Genomic DNA, 14,537 nt, shown 5'->3' with positions numbered 1-14,537 from the left:
CAAGCCCCCTCCCCCAAAAGGAAGGCAGCATCTGGATCCCAAGGAAGAGCAGAGCTGCATATTTCCTGCGATCTCCCCCCCCCTGGCTTGGCAGAGAGGACAAGGGAGGACCCCCTGCTCTCTGACTTGGGGATCTCCCCCCCCCGGCATGATCTGAGAGGGACCCCCACTCATCCTCCCTGCAGGCCTGGGACCCCCTTCTTCCCAGGACACACTAAGGGGGCAGAGAGAGGAGACTCACCGCATTCCAGGAGGGGCACCAAGGAAGCGTTTGCAAAAGAGAGAGAAGAAAGCAGCCTCCTCTCTGCCTGCAGGAAGGGATGGGGGGAGGGAGGGGCTTCTGCTCTGGAGGACCTTGCCCCCTCCCCCTTCACTCCCCGTCCTCTCTAGGAATCCAGCTCTGCTCCTTTTAACCCTTGGCAAGCCGAGCGCCCCTGTCCTCCCCTCCCTCCAGTTTTCCTCCTTCTGCGCCTGCGCTCTAGGGGCTGCCCCCTTTATCTCCTGGGAGGGAGAAGAGGCGAAGGGCTGCCTAGTGGCGGGAGGTGCTGTGGGCTCAGAAATGGCTCCCTCCAGACACCCCCCCAAAAAACGCCCTCCAGTTCAGGGGGGGGAGAGGGAGGGGGGCTTCCCAGTCAGGAGACCCCTCCCCCCCGAAAATCACCTCCCCCCCCCCAGGAAAATAGGGAGATGAGGAAGAAACCCACTCGCGATCTTGGGGGGAGGCCAAAGTGAGATTTACTGTAATAAGCTTGCAGGAGACCCACCTACAAAGGACCCATGGAAAATGGCTAATCAATAAAGCCGCTTGGGGCCAATCATTTATACCTTCAGATCAATGGAAAAAAGAGGCACTTCATGCCAGCCCCACACTCGACCCAAAGCGGATATTGGACGTCGTAGCAAATGGAAAGAAATCGGACTTTCCAATACTGCCAGGGATGCCGGCAGAGGCGAAGGGAGTTTTCACCCAGAGCTTGAAAAGCGAGAGGCAGGAAGACAAATCCGCCCCTCAAGGCCCGGAAAGTGCCGCCTGGTCTGCCAGGAATCGCGGGCGCCTGAGACTGAGGCGAGGCAGTTGGGAAAAGGCGGGAAAAGGCGCTGAGGGGAAGAAGCGGGGGGGGGAGGGGCGCCTCCTCTCTCGTCCCTCCGAGACACAAGGGGGACCCTCTTGGGAGGGGGGCAGGAAGGTCTCTCGTCCCTCCGAGACACAAGGGGGACCCTCTTGGGAGGGGGGCAGGAAGGTCTCTCGTCCCTCAGAGACACAAGGGGGACCCTCTTGGGAGGGGGCAGGAAGGTCTCTCGTCCCTCAGAGACACAAGGGGTACCCTCTTGGGAGGGGGGCAGGAAGGTCTCTCGTCCCTCAGAGACACAAGGGGGACCCTCTTGGGAGGGGGGCAGAAAGGTCTCTCGTCCCTCAGAGACACAAGGGGGACCCTCTTGGGAGGGGGGCAGGAAGGTCTCTCGTCCCTCCGAGACACAAGGGGGACCCTCTTGGGAGGGGGGCAGGAAGGTCTCTCGTCCCTCCGAGACACAAGGGGGACCCTCTTGGGAGGGGGGCAGGAAGGTCTCTCGTCCCTCAGAGACACAAGGGGGACCCTCTTGGGAGGGGGGCAGGAAGGTCTCTTGTCCCTCAGAGACACAAGGGGGACCCTCTTGGGAGGGGGGCAGAAAGGTCTCTCGTCCCTCAGAGACACAAGGGGGACCCTCTTGGGAGGGGGGCAGGAAGGTCTCTCGTCCCTCAGAGACACAAGGGGGACCCTCTTGGGAGGGGGCAGAAAGGTCTCTCGTCCCTCCGAGACACAAGGGGGACCCTCTTGGGAGGGGGGCAGGAAGGTCTCTCGTCCCTCCGAGACACAAGGGGGACCCTCTTGGGAGGGGGGCAGGAAGGTCTCTCGTCCCTCAGAGACACAAGGGGGACCCTCTTGGGAGGGGGGCAGGAAGGTCTCTTGTCCCTCAGAGACACAAGGGGGACCCTCTTGGGAGGGGGGCAGAAAGGTCTCTCGTCCCTCAGAGACACAAGGGGGACCCTCTTGGGAGGGGGCAGGAAGGTCTCTCGTCCCTCAGAGACACAAGGGGTACCCTCTTGGGAGGGGGGCAGGAAGGTCTCTCGTCCCTCAGAGACACAAGGGGGACCCTCTTGGGAGGGGGGCAGGAAGGTCTCTCGTCCCTCCGAGACACAAGGGGGACCCTCTTGGGAGGGGGGCAGAAAGGTCTCTCGTCCCTCAGAGACACAAGGGGGACCCTCTTGGGAGGGGGGCAGGAAGGTCTCTCGTCCCTCCGAGACACAAGGGGGACCCTCTTGGGAGGGGGGCAGGAAGGTCTCTCGTCCCTCAGAGACACAAGGGGGACCCCCTTGGGAGGGGGGCAGGAAGGTCTCTCGTCCCTCAGAGACACAAGGGGGACCCTCTTGGGGGGGAGCAGGAAGGTCTCTCGTCCCTCAGAGACACAAGGGGGACCCTCTTGGGAGGGGGGCAGAAAGGTCTCTCGTCCCTCAGAGACACAAGGGGGACCCTCTTGGGGGGGGAGCAGGAAGGTCTCTCGTCCCTCAGAGACAAAAGGGGGACCCTCTTGGGGGGAGCAGGAAGGTCTCTCGTCCCTCAGAGACACAAGGGGGACCCTCTTGGGAGGGGGGCAGGAAGGTCTCTCGTCCCTCCGAGACACAAGGGGGACCCTCTTGGGAGGGGGGCAGAAAGGTCACTCGTCCCTCAGAGACACAAGGGGTACCCTCTTGGGGGGGGCAGGAAGGTCTCTCGTCCCTCAGAGACACAAGGGGGACCCTCTTGGGAGGGGGGCAGAAAGGTCTCTCGTCCCTCAGAGACACAAGGGGGACCCTCTTGGGAGGGGGGCAGGAAGGTCTCTCGTCCCTCAGAGACACAAGGGGGACCCTCTTGGGAGGGGGGCAGGAAGGTCTCTCGTCCCTCAGAGACACAAGGGGGACCCTCTTGGGAGGGGGGCAGGAAGGTCTCTCGTCCCTCAGAGACACAAGGGGGACCCTCTTGGGAGGGGGGCAGGAAGGTCTCTCGTCCCTCAGAGACACAAGGGGGACCCTCTTGGGAGGGGGGCAGGAAGGTCTCTCGTCCCTCAGAGACACAAGGGGGACCCTCTTGGGAGGGGGGCAGGAAGGTCTCTCGTCCCTCAGAGACACAAGGGGGACCCTCTTGGGAGGGGGGCAGGAAGGTCTCTCGTCCCTCCGAGACACAAGGGGGACCCTCTTGGGAGGGGGGCAGAAAGGTCACTCGTCCCTCAGAGACACAAGGGGGACCCTCTTGGGGGTGTTACAGGAAAATCCGAGGGCTCCCTTGGACAAAACAAAGACACCAACCAGGATAACTTGGAGCAAAACAGCAGCCTGTAGGCTTGGCCTTTATTGAACTGTTGCAACAGGGTGTTCCCCTCACGTGCAGGAGAGAGGAAAGACCCAGAAGAATAGTGTGCAAGGTCTTATAAAAACTTTTGAAATTCCCCTCCTCTAGATCAAGCCCACCCCCAGAAACATCATGCATACATTACAGAAAGGAGGGGTTGTGGGAGGCATATATTACAGAAAGGAGGGGTTGGGGGAGGAGTTGTGGTGGTAACCTGAGTGTCTTGTCACCTGGCTGGTTCCTCCTTTCCCCCTCCCCCTGAGTCACTTCCAGGAACTTCCAGGAGACAAAGGGGATTTTGCAGTTTCCTGCCCCCTGAGGGAAGATCTGATCAGTGTCCTTTGTTTGAATCCACTCCCATATGCAGGTTCTTTGTGATCTTGATTGTCTTCTGTCTGGGATCATCAGGGTTGGCATGGGCAGGGCTCCTGTTTATGTGCTGAGACAGTGAAGGGATTTGGCTGACCAGGACTAAATCACCCCCCTTTGTTAGTTCTTGTCATATGGAGTAAAAATAAAAATGGAACAGTGCAAATCCAATGTATGGTTGATTTTCTATGAATTTATAACAGAAATGTGGCGTATGTAGTGTGTGAGTGTGAAGTTTATACAAACAGAATGATTGGGGTGGGGGGGTTCCTGCTACAGTTCCCCCCTTCGGAGATAAGATTGCAAAGGTGGTTACTTTGCAATCCTTTTCTCCGCACAATTTAAGGTGGTAAATATTAACCTGCTATTCTCCGTCCCAGATGCGTGTGTCCATGTGAACTTGAAAGGGACTTGGATGTCATGCTTCTTAAGGATATTTGTATAGAAATATAACAGTGTAACAGTGCACATAGTTAGACATAGGATATCACGTAAAATTAAAATTTTGTTGCTCAGTTACTTGTGGTATTTTAGCACCTTGGAATAAATATTTCTCTCAATAGTGGCATATATTTACATTTAGCAGGAAGGTCCACTAATGACTGAAAAATGCAGTTTGCTTTGCCCCCCACCATTTTTGTGTTCTCAGGTGTCAAAGTAGTTCTTCTGTGGTCTCACACCGGCCTGGTGTAACAGTAGTAGCAATCCCTGGTGAATCCCCTTAGGGCTTTCATATTAACCATGTTGCCTGGCACTCACCCCAGCTGGCTCAGGAGAGATATGTCCTTGCCTGGCCATTCCATGGGATTTTATTATTATTGGCTATGGTCTTGCAATCATGGGAAGTTGCTGACTTGCACTTCAAGGACCAAAAAGCTACTTGCAGCCTGGATACACTTGCCCAATTCAAACTGAGTCCAATTTGAATTTATCTTGCCCCATGGTTCTCAACTTTTCAAACCAATCTGTTAAAAGAAAACCATTCTTAAAAGGGCACTTGTCCAAATAAGTCAATTTAACTCTATAAGGGATTATTCCTGCTAAACCAAAGCATATCCACCTTCATGTATCTTAGAAGCTTCTCCTTGGTAAAATGAGTTTTAGCACATTTTTAAAATGGGTAGGGAAGTTGGCAGAATGCCAGGTGAAACAACTAAATGTGGTTATAAATTTATCTAATTCTAAACATTGGACTACATAATAGCCTGATCTGTAAAAAAAAGCATAAAATGTATGAGAATCCTCAACTGGGGTGTAAGGAATAGGACATTAAACATAAAAACAATTACACACAAAAATAGCCACAAATAGCCCCCCCATTTGTGGAAATAACACACTGTCAGACACATTTCAACATTCCCACACAATAACACATAATACAAAACAAACTAATTAAGTATCAGTTACATATCTTGAGACAATTGTGATATTTTTACGCTTGTATCTTGAGGTTCATAAGTCAGAAAATGTCCTTGCAATTCAACTCCACCCCCCATTTGTCAGCCCCACTCCCCCGGCAGTCTATATCCTTTGAAACAGATAGCTGTGGCCATATTGAAAACTTTGATGTCTTCTGTTGTGGTGGCGAAGGTTTTCATTGGATCTGTAGTAACACACTTGTAGAAGTGATATCCTGTAAGGGCAGGGTGGACTTAAAAGACACAGTTAAAATAATAATAATAAAACACACACATACAATGACCTATGAGGAACCAAAAATAAATAAATGCTAAGACACACAATTTTTTAAGAAACCTGAAGTAACCTGCTTTGGCATTCTAACGTCCCAAATGAAAATAAAAGAGTGTTTCTTGATGTGACAACATCAGTCAGAATGTTAATAGCAAAATACTGGGAAATGACTTAATACCAAGAAAATGAATGGCAATTTAAAGTTGTGCAAGTACCTTGAACTAGCCAAAATGATAGAATTAATAAGAAATGATCAGGCAAAGGGTAAACAAATACCATTCCACAAACAATGTTAGGTTGTGCTTCGCTTAATTTCGTAGACATCATGGAAAAACTGATTAAATAAATGAAAAGAGATTATTTGTAACTTAAAGCGTCAAAGGCACGAAGAGATGGAAGTCACAAATACAGCAGGGATTCAGACTTGTTTCACAGAACAGGAAAGAAAGTTGCTGTGGGAGAAAAGAAGGGACAAAAACCTTTGTTATCGGGATTCACATATCCTGTTAAAAGGGAAAAATTATTTCATGTGAGAAGCCAGTCAGGAAATGCTGTTCCTAAAATGCACACAAAGTCTGTGATTTAAATCCCTTGGGGGGGGAGTGCTTTGAAATTTACCTGTGAAAAGAATTTGGCATGTTAATCATGTTAAGATTTGAAACTTGGCGCACCTTTTGTCTTGCGAAGCCCCTGGAGCAAAGGACACATTAAGGGTGATTTCCCTCAGTGGCTCCAAGTTTTTACATAAGGAAATTAGGATAAATTTCCCCCTTCAGCCCAAGGTCCTCTCACTCCCTACAGTTCCCCCTCCTTCCTCTATCTCTCTCCCCCCTTTGTTGCTGATCTAGCCTCTGTGCATGTGCCGAGTTCATATCTCAGCAAACCTTTTATACTATTGAAAATGTTGAAACCTTTGGCTAAATTACCATTTGAATAAAAGAAATGAAGGGTAAGGAATAAATTTTAAAAAATAGGGTTAGATTTTGTTAAAAAACAAAAAAGAGAAACTGAGCAATTAAAGTATTCAATAAAGTTAGCAATTGTAGCCCAAGCAAAAAGGACTGCTTCCTTTATGTACAGGAAAGGGCTATCATTTTGTGTGATTTCCCTCTGGTCATTCACGGAACAATGCCACGCCCTTATATATGGGGAAAAATCAGAATTTATAGGATTTTTTTAACATTCTCAGTCATTTCAGCCTTACCATTTGCAGACAAAATTTTCTGCCCTTTATTTACAGGATAAATGGTCAAGACTCATATGTATTTTATGTGCTTAAACTTTGAATTGACTTTGAAGTTTGATTTTTTTTTTTTAATAGTAGAGAAAATGATAAACACTGTTCTGCTTCAAAACATCACGGATTTTACCTCTCACCTTTTTTTTTTTTTTTTTAAGAAAAACAAAGAGCAAAGTTGGTCTGAATTTCAACTCATCACATGCTTGCAGACACATGGCTCTCCACACAGCCACAAATTGGGAGAGCTAAAAGGGACCCTTGGGTCATCTAGTCCAACCCTAAATACAGTGTTCATAGCAAGATTTCAAAGCAAGATTTGCACTATCAAAAGGACATATACATTTAAGTACAGATTTTCAACTAGGAAAGGAAACATCTGCTCGTTTCATGTACTAAGGAAGAGAAAAAGAAAAGTAGCCAACTTTACACAGAACCGTTTTAGCAGATCTTGAGATAGTTTGAGTTTGCTTCCTTCAAGTTCCTAGAGGAATTATCTTTATTTTTTTTTTTATAATAATGTTTTTATTTGCTTTTTTCCAAGGTCAGATACATCGTCAGTTATTCAACAAAGGCAGTTTTACAGAAAGAAAAAGAAAGAGGTTATAAGCAAAAAAGAGATCTTACTTTACAAAACAATTTTTCATGATCTACTGGACTTCCCCACATCTTCCATCCCCTGCATCTTTTTCAATAAAATAAAGTTACAGCAAATTAATACCTTGTTTCCTGTGTTTTGTACTTTCCTCAATTGTATATTAGGTTTAGGAGAAATATTGTTAGTTCACAATTCCAACAGTCCTCAATATAGAAACTTTACCCTAGACTTTAGTCATTTCATCATCAGAACTTAAATTCAGCAATATCAGAAATTTGAAATCTGAAGCTTGTTGTCTAAAAACTTAACAAATTCTCAACATTCACATAACTTATAATGTTTTTGTAAATAGTCCTTAAATTTTTTCCAGTCCTCTTCCACTGCCTCTTCTCCCAGGTCTCGGATTCTGCCAGTCATTTCGGCCAGTTCCATATAGTCCATCAGCTGCGTATGCCACTCTTCCAGCGTGGGTAGCTCCTGTACCTTCCAATATTTAGCCAATAGAATTCTTGCTGCTGTAGTTGCATATAAAAAGAAAGTTCTATCCTTCTTTGTCACTCTCTGGCCCACAATGCCCAGGAGAAAGGCCTCTGGTTTCTTAGTAAAGGTATACTTAAATACCTTTTTCAACTCATTATAAACCATTTCCCAGAATGCCTTCACCTTCGGGCATGTCCACCAGAGGTGAAAGAACGTTCCTTCAGCTTCCTTACACTTCCAACACCTTTTATCAGACAAATGGTAAATCTTTGCAAGTTTGACTGGGGTCATGTACCACCTATATATCATTTTCATAATGTTTTCTTTCAAGGCACTACATGCCGTGAATTTCATATCGGTGTTCCATAACCTTTCCCAGTCTTCAAACATGATGTTGTAACCAATGTCTTGAGCCCATTTAATCATAGCTGATTTAACTAACTCATCTTGTGTATTCCATTTAAGCAGCAAGTTATACATTCTTGAGAGCACTTTCGTCTTAGGTTCAAGTAGTTCTGTCTCTAATTTTGATTTTTCCACCTGGAAACCAATCTTTTTATCTTTTTTAAACATCTCTTGAATTTGGGCATAGAGAAACCAGTCTCGCACCTTGTCCTTTATTTTTTCTAAACTCTGCAGCTTCCAATTATCTCCAACTTTTTCTATTATCTCACAATATTTAGCCCAACCACTCTCCATGTTAAGTACTTTGGTGGTCTTCGCCTCCGTTGGTGACAACCACCTCGGTGTCTTATTTTCAAATAAGTCCTTGTATCTAGTCCAGACATTAAACAAAGCTTTCCTGACAATATGGCTCTTGAACAATTTATGTACCTTTACCTTGTCGTACCACAAATATGCATGCCATCCAAAAGCATTGTTAAACCCTTCCAGATCTAGGACATCAGTGTTTTCTAGTAGAAACCAATCCTTCAGCCAGCAGAAGGATGCTGCCTCATAGTATAACCTTAAGTCCGGCAGGGCAAACCCCCCTCTTTCTTTAGCATCTGTTAGTATTTTAAGTTTTATCCGGGGCCTTTTGCCCTGCCAGACAAATTTCGTAATGTCCTTCTGCCACTTTCCAAAACACTCCACTCTATCCACGATCTGCAGGGTTTGAAACAAGAATAACATCTTTGGCAATACATTCATCTTTACAGCTGCAATTCTTCCCGACAAGGTAAGTTTTAGTCTTGACCAAATTTCTAAGTCCTTTTTAATTTCAATCCAGCATTTTTCATAATTATCTTTGAATAAGTTCAAATTTTTCCCGGTCAAATTCACCCCCAGGTATTTCACTTTTTTAGCCACATTTAACTCCGTTTCTCTCTGAAACTCATCTATTTCTAAAGAAGTCAGATTTTTCGCCAAAACCTTTGTTTTTTGTTTGTTCAACTTGAATCCTGCCACCTGACCAAACTCATAAATTAATTCTAAAGCTCTTTTAGTACTAGCTTCTGGCTCCTGTAGTGTTAAAACCAAATCATCTGCAAAGGCCTTCAACTTATATTGTTTACCTCCGACCTGTATTCCTTGTACCTCCTGATCCTTCCTAATCAAGTTCAGCAATACCTCCAGGACCGAAATAAATAGCAGGGGTGATAGGGGGCACCCCTGTCGTGTTCCTTTTTCAATTCTGAACTCTTCTGTCACCACATTATTCACTATCAATTTAGCTTTTTGCTCTGAATAGATTGCTTCTATACCATTTTGAAACGCCCCTCCCACTCCCATCCCTTCCAAATTTCTCTTCATAAATTTCCAAGATATATTGTCAAAGGCCTTCTCTGCATCTATAAAAATTAATACAGCTCTTGTGTTCAAATTTGTCTGTAGTAGCTCCAGAACATCTATAATGTTCCTAGTGTTGTCAGACAGATGTCTACCAGGGAGAAAGCCTGCTTGGTCTTTATGAATTACTTCATTCAGAACTTTTTTAAATCTACTTGCCAGAATGTCAGCAAAAATTTTGTAATCCACATTCAGGAGTGAAATAGGACGATAATTCTTGAGTTGAGTCTTTTCAGATTCCAATTTTGGTATCAAAGTGATGAATGCTTCTTTCCACGATTCCGGAGCCCCCTTCCCCTCCATAATTTGGTTACACACCTCCACTAATGGTTGAATCAAATAATCTTTTAAAACCTTGTAATATTTGGAGGTGAGTCCATCTGGGCCTGGGGATTTCCCCAATTGCATGTTCTGAATGGCACTTTCTATTTCCTGCTGTGTTATTCTGTAATTCAGGGTTGTTTGTTTATCTTGGGATAATTTTTTCAATCCGTTACTTTTTAAAAATTGAATAATCTCCTCCTCCGCCTGTGGACCTTGAGTAAACAGTTTTTTGAAATATCTCTGGAAACACTTTCTAATTTCTTCTGGTTTCTGAATACTTTCTCCATCAACCTCCAAGTTGGTAATAGAATTCAATTTGTGTCTCTTTTTCAGCTGCCATGCTAATAATTTTCCACATTTGTTTGCTGATTCAAAAGATCTTTGTTTCATTTGTTTAATTTTCCATTCTACTTCTTGGTTTATCAATTTGGCATATTGTGCTTGATGGAACTTAATTTCTCTTAACACTTCTTTTGACTTTGGGTTAAGTCTAAGTCTTTTTTCACCCTCTCGTATCTTCTCTAAAATCTTGTCTCTTTTCCCATTCCAGAGTTTTTTCTTAATAGAATTTTGTTGAATCAGAAACCCCCTCATTACAGCTTTGCTTGCGTCCCAGATTGTTCTCTTGTCCACCGGGGTATTCATATTGATTTCAAAATAATCCTTCAACGTTTTTTGGGCCTTCTTCACAATCTCCTGATCTCTGAACAAAGTGTCATTCATTCTCCATCTGAAGGATCCAGCTGGCACAAGTCTCAGATCCATTTTCAATGCGTTATGGTCGGAGCAGGTTTTAGGGCAGATCTCTATTTTTTTTGTCTTAGGGGCCAGCCCTCTAGTTATCCAAATTTGGTCAATTCTTGTCCATGATAGGTGAGCCTCAGAAAAGAAAGTCCCTTCTTTACCTAGTGGGTTTTTGGTCCTCCAAATGTCGATCAAGTCCATATTGTCTGTCAGTTCAAAAAAAGATTTAGGTAGTCTGCCATCTTTAGTCAAATTTTGGTTTTGTGACTTATCCATATGTGTAGAGACGACTCCATTCATATCTCCCATCAAAATGATGTTAGTGTAGTCTATATGATCCAACATTATCTCATGCAGCTTTTTGTAAAATTCCGCTTTCCCCTCATTTGGTGCATATACTCCTACTATCAAAAATTTTTCTCCTTGTGTTTGGATTTCAATCGCCAAAATTCTTCCTTGTTCATCTTTAAATATCAACTTTGGTGCTAGGTTCTCTTTTGCATAAATCACTACTCCTCTTTTCTTAACTTTGTCTGAGGAAACAAATTCTTGGCCTAATTTTTTGTTAATTAAAACTCTCCTATGGAGCCTAGTCACATGTGTTTCTTGTAGGCATATGATGTCCAATTGTTCCTTTCTCAATATGTGAAAAATCTTTTTCCTTTTCTCAGGGGAATTTGCACCATGAATGTTCCAACTAAATAGCTGCAGAGACATCTTGAATCAAATTGTTAGCCAGTAGGCGTGTCTTTCTTGCTGTCAAGATCTGGAGGTATTGCACCAGGCGGAGGTGGTGGCCAGGCACCTGCTACTCCTTTCCGAAGGTCCTCCCCGTAGTCGTTCAAAAATTTTTCTTGGTCTTCTGCTGATCTAATTCTCACTTTTTTCCCTTTAATGCTGAAAGATAGTCCTTGAGGGAATTCCCACCTATAAGGGATTGTGTTGTTTCTCAGTAGGCTTGCGAGGTCTTTATATGCAATTCTTAAATCCAACAGCTGTTTCGGAATGTCTCTGAAGATTTCTGCAGTTCTTCCCTGAATCACCAATGTATTTTTAAAATGAAGGCCGAGTATGTTATCTTTTTCTTGCTTAGATCTCAAAATGACCAAGCAATCTCTTGGTTTGTCCTTCTTTGCTACTCTTCCCAGCCTGAAGGCGGTGACAATTTTAAAGTCCTTGTCTTCTGCGATACCCCAGAACTTTGATATTTCTGCCGTCAGGTAGCTGATCAAATCTTCTTTCTCAAGTTCTGGTATATTCCTAATCCTAAGGTTGCTTTCCCGGTTTTTCAATTCTGCCATGGACAGGTAGGCTTGCTGTTCATTAAGCTGTCTGCTCAGTGGTCTTACTTCTCCTCTTACTTCCTCTATCCTCTTTTTATTTTGGTCTGCCTTTAAATTTGCTTCTTCGGCTAATTTACGATTTTCTGCTGTTGTTGCCTGCAAATTTCCAATGGCCTCTAAATTTTTAGAAACTTGGTCAGTCAATTTGTTGATTGTGGCTGTCACCTGATCAAACTTAGAGGCCTGCTCATCTGCCTTTTTATTTAACGCTGCCAGCTGTTCCAAAATTTCCTTAGATACAGGATCTAGTCCTCCTGCAGCCATGTCCCGAAAAGCTGGCTGTTTAATTTCTCCTTCTTGCAGACCTGTAACTATTGGAACTGATGATCTGCGAGGCTGCACCGGCAAGGTTGTTTGTATTAGCTCAGATTGTTTTGCTTTTTTGGCAGCTCTTGTTTTTGCGGCTCCACTCATTCCACAGCTGTCCATGTAGCAAGGTCAAATTGTAAATCCCATGGGAAAGACAAACCGAAAGGTAAACATCCAGGCAGAAGCTTTACAAAAAACCCTGCAGTTCCCAGAGACTATATATTCCACAATCCAGTAGGGGGAGCTCCCCAAAAGTTAAGAGAAAAAAAAGGGTGAAAAGTTTCCACCATTAAATTCCCCTCTTTAAAAGTTCCAAAAAGTTCCAAAAGTTAGAGAAAAACCGAAAACCAAGGGGTAGAACCTTCAAAAGTTCATTTAAACTAGCAGAGAATACGTGTTCTTTACAGTGGTGCATGCACAGTTCCTTATTTGTAACCACAAAAGTAGCCCCAAAGTAACTTTAAAGTCTTGTATACAGTTACCGCAGTCTGATGATTTTTGTATCCAGACAGCCCGAGAGCTGTTTTGAAACTTTGTAATCCACACAAGAGAGAAAGGAAGAGGTTGCTGCCTATATCCTCTTGTAAAAAAAGAAATTCTCAACTTTTCTTAACTTTCCATGCACTTTAATTCGAATTTGCAAGGTGTACTCCAACTTCTTAAAAGTCCCTCTCAGCGCTTCAGATTTATAGCTCTTTGCTTGGTGTTTAAACAGAGCCGGAAGACGGACTTCCTTTTTAACGTCTCCCGCTTTCAGCCAAATTTCAGAAATTTAGAGTCCCAAATCTCAAAAACCTTACTCACGAGTAAGTTGATTCCAATCGAATGTTCAAGGAAGAAAGGTCAGCGCTCATCAGCAGCAGCCGCGCGGCTTCACTCCCGCGGAAAGAGCGATGAACTCACAGCACCGCTACCCCCTCCACGTTCCGGAGCCCCTTACGGGGTCCCTTCTTCGTTTCCGAGGTCGCTCTTGGTGCCCGCCGAGTCCCACGACCACAGGCTCACTCTACCTGTGGTTTTTCTTAACGGGTCTCCGCTTTGCCGTAGCGGACGACCCTTTTCCGCGGAGCCCCTCTTCACAGCGCGAAGAGGACCGCCATTGCTGTTTCGCGCCGCCTCCGGAAGTCCCTAGAGGAATTATCTTTAAAGGAAGATTGGAGTGAACATTTTTCCTAAGAGGGAGGGGATCTCTTATAAAGCATAGTTAAAACAGCCATAGATTTGATTTTAAAAGGAATACACAAGTGAACAATTTTTACTCAATTCTTCCTGAACTTGCAGAGGAATAGTAAGCCTAATCTATGCCCCCCCTTGCAGTTTCCTTTACAGGAAGCTTACTCGGGAGTAAATTTACCCGGCACAGAAGTAAGAAGGAGAAGGGGGGGGGAAACCCTGAAAGAGACAGAATGAAACAAAGGGGCATTTTTTTTTTTTAAGAAAAGAGGCCAGGAAGACCGATATCAGGACTGGACTCAGATAGACAATTTTGCTGGCTATGGAAGTCTCTACATTTAATACCAATTTAAATACCAATTTTTTCTTAGAAAGAACACATTTTCATAGGCGGACGCTTAATGCAGTGTTTCCCAACTGGTGTTCCGCGGCACACTAGTGTGCCGCAAGACGTTGCCTGGTGTGCCATGGGAGGGAGGCGGGTGAGTCGGGCGGCGAGAGGTGGGGCGGCGCGAGGAGAGGCCGCCCAGCGCGGGGCTCTTGCCGTCTGCCTGCCTGGCTGCCTGCGTGGCGCTGACGTCACGGGGCTGTAACGTGCCCCACATAGGCACACGCGGGGCGGCGAGCGAGCTCCCTCCCACATCCCATCGCCGGCTCTGCACCAGGCGGTAGAGCTTGGCGAAGTCGCCGCGCTGGAAGGCCAGCAGCGCGCGCGCCTTGGCCAGGCTCTCGCCCGCCTGCGCCTCCAGGCACGGCGCCTCGGCGTCGGGCGGCAGCGAGCCCAGGAAGCGGCCCAGCCGGCCGGGGTCGCCCGCCTGCAGCAGCGCCTCGCACCTGCACGAGACCTGCTCCGCCGAGAAGCGCGGCGAGCGCGGAGGATCGGGCGCGGCGGAGGCCAGCCCCGCGCTTGGAGAGGGCGCAGCAGCCGTCGCCAAACCCGATCCTCCTCCTCCTGCTCCGCCGCCGTCCTCTGGCTCTCGGCCGGGAGGAGCCTGCGGCGACGGGGCAGGCGCAGAAGTTGGCAGAAGTTGGCGCGCCTCCTCGGCAGCGCCTTCGTCCTCCTCCTGCCTCTGCTCTCCTCCGGCCGGGGGGCTCGGCGGGGCCCGCGGGGA

General features: G+C 46.3%; 2 protein-coding genes across 2 annotated transcripts in view; both read right to left on the bottom strand.

Moving 5' to 3' along the window:
- LOC309364567 (uncharacterized protein) overlaps positions 1-262 on the bottom strand; it is a 48,255-nt gene extending 47,993 nt beyond the window's left edge. Inside the window, exon 1 of the mRNA XM_081902154.1 lies at positions 242-262. The gene's annotated coding sequence lies outside the window, so the exon portion shown is untranslated. The remainder of the gene's footprint in view (positions 1-241) is intronic.
- Positions 1-14,537, bottom strand: part of LOC309364432 (uncharacterized protein) — a 67,732-nt gene that overhangs the window by 24,268 nt on the left and 28,927 nt on the right. The gene's annotated exons all lie outside the window — the stretch shown is intronic.

The sequence above is a fragment of the Podarcis melisellensis genome (assembly GCF_964234715.1).
Source record: "Podarcis melisellensis genome assembly, chromosome: 2".
In the NCBI taxonomy this organism is placed as follows: Eukaryota; Metazoa; Chordata; class Lepidosauria; order Squamata; family Lacertidae; genus Podarcis; species Podarcis melisellensis.
The sequence above is the reverse complement of the archived record's forward strand: the minus strand, read 5'-3'. Positions and strand labels throughout refer to the sequence as shown.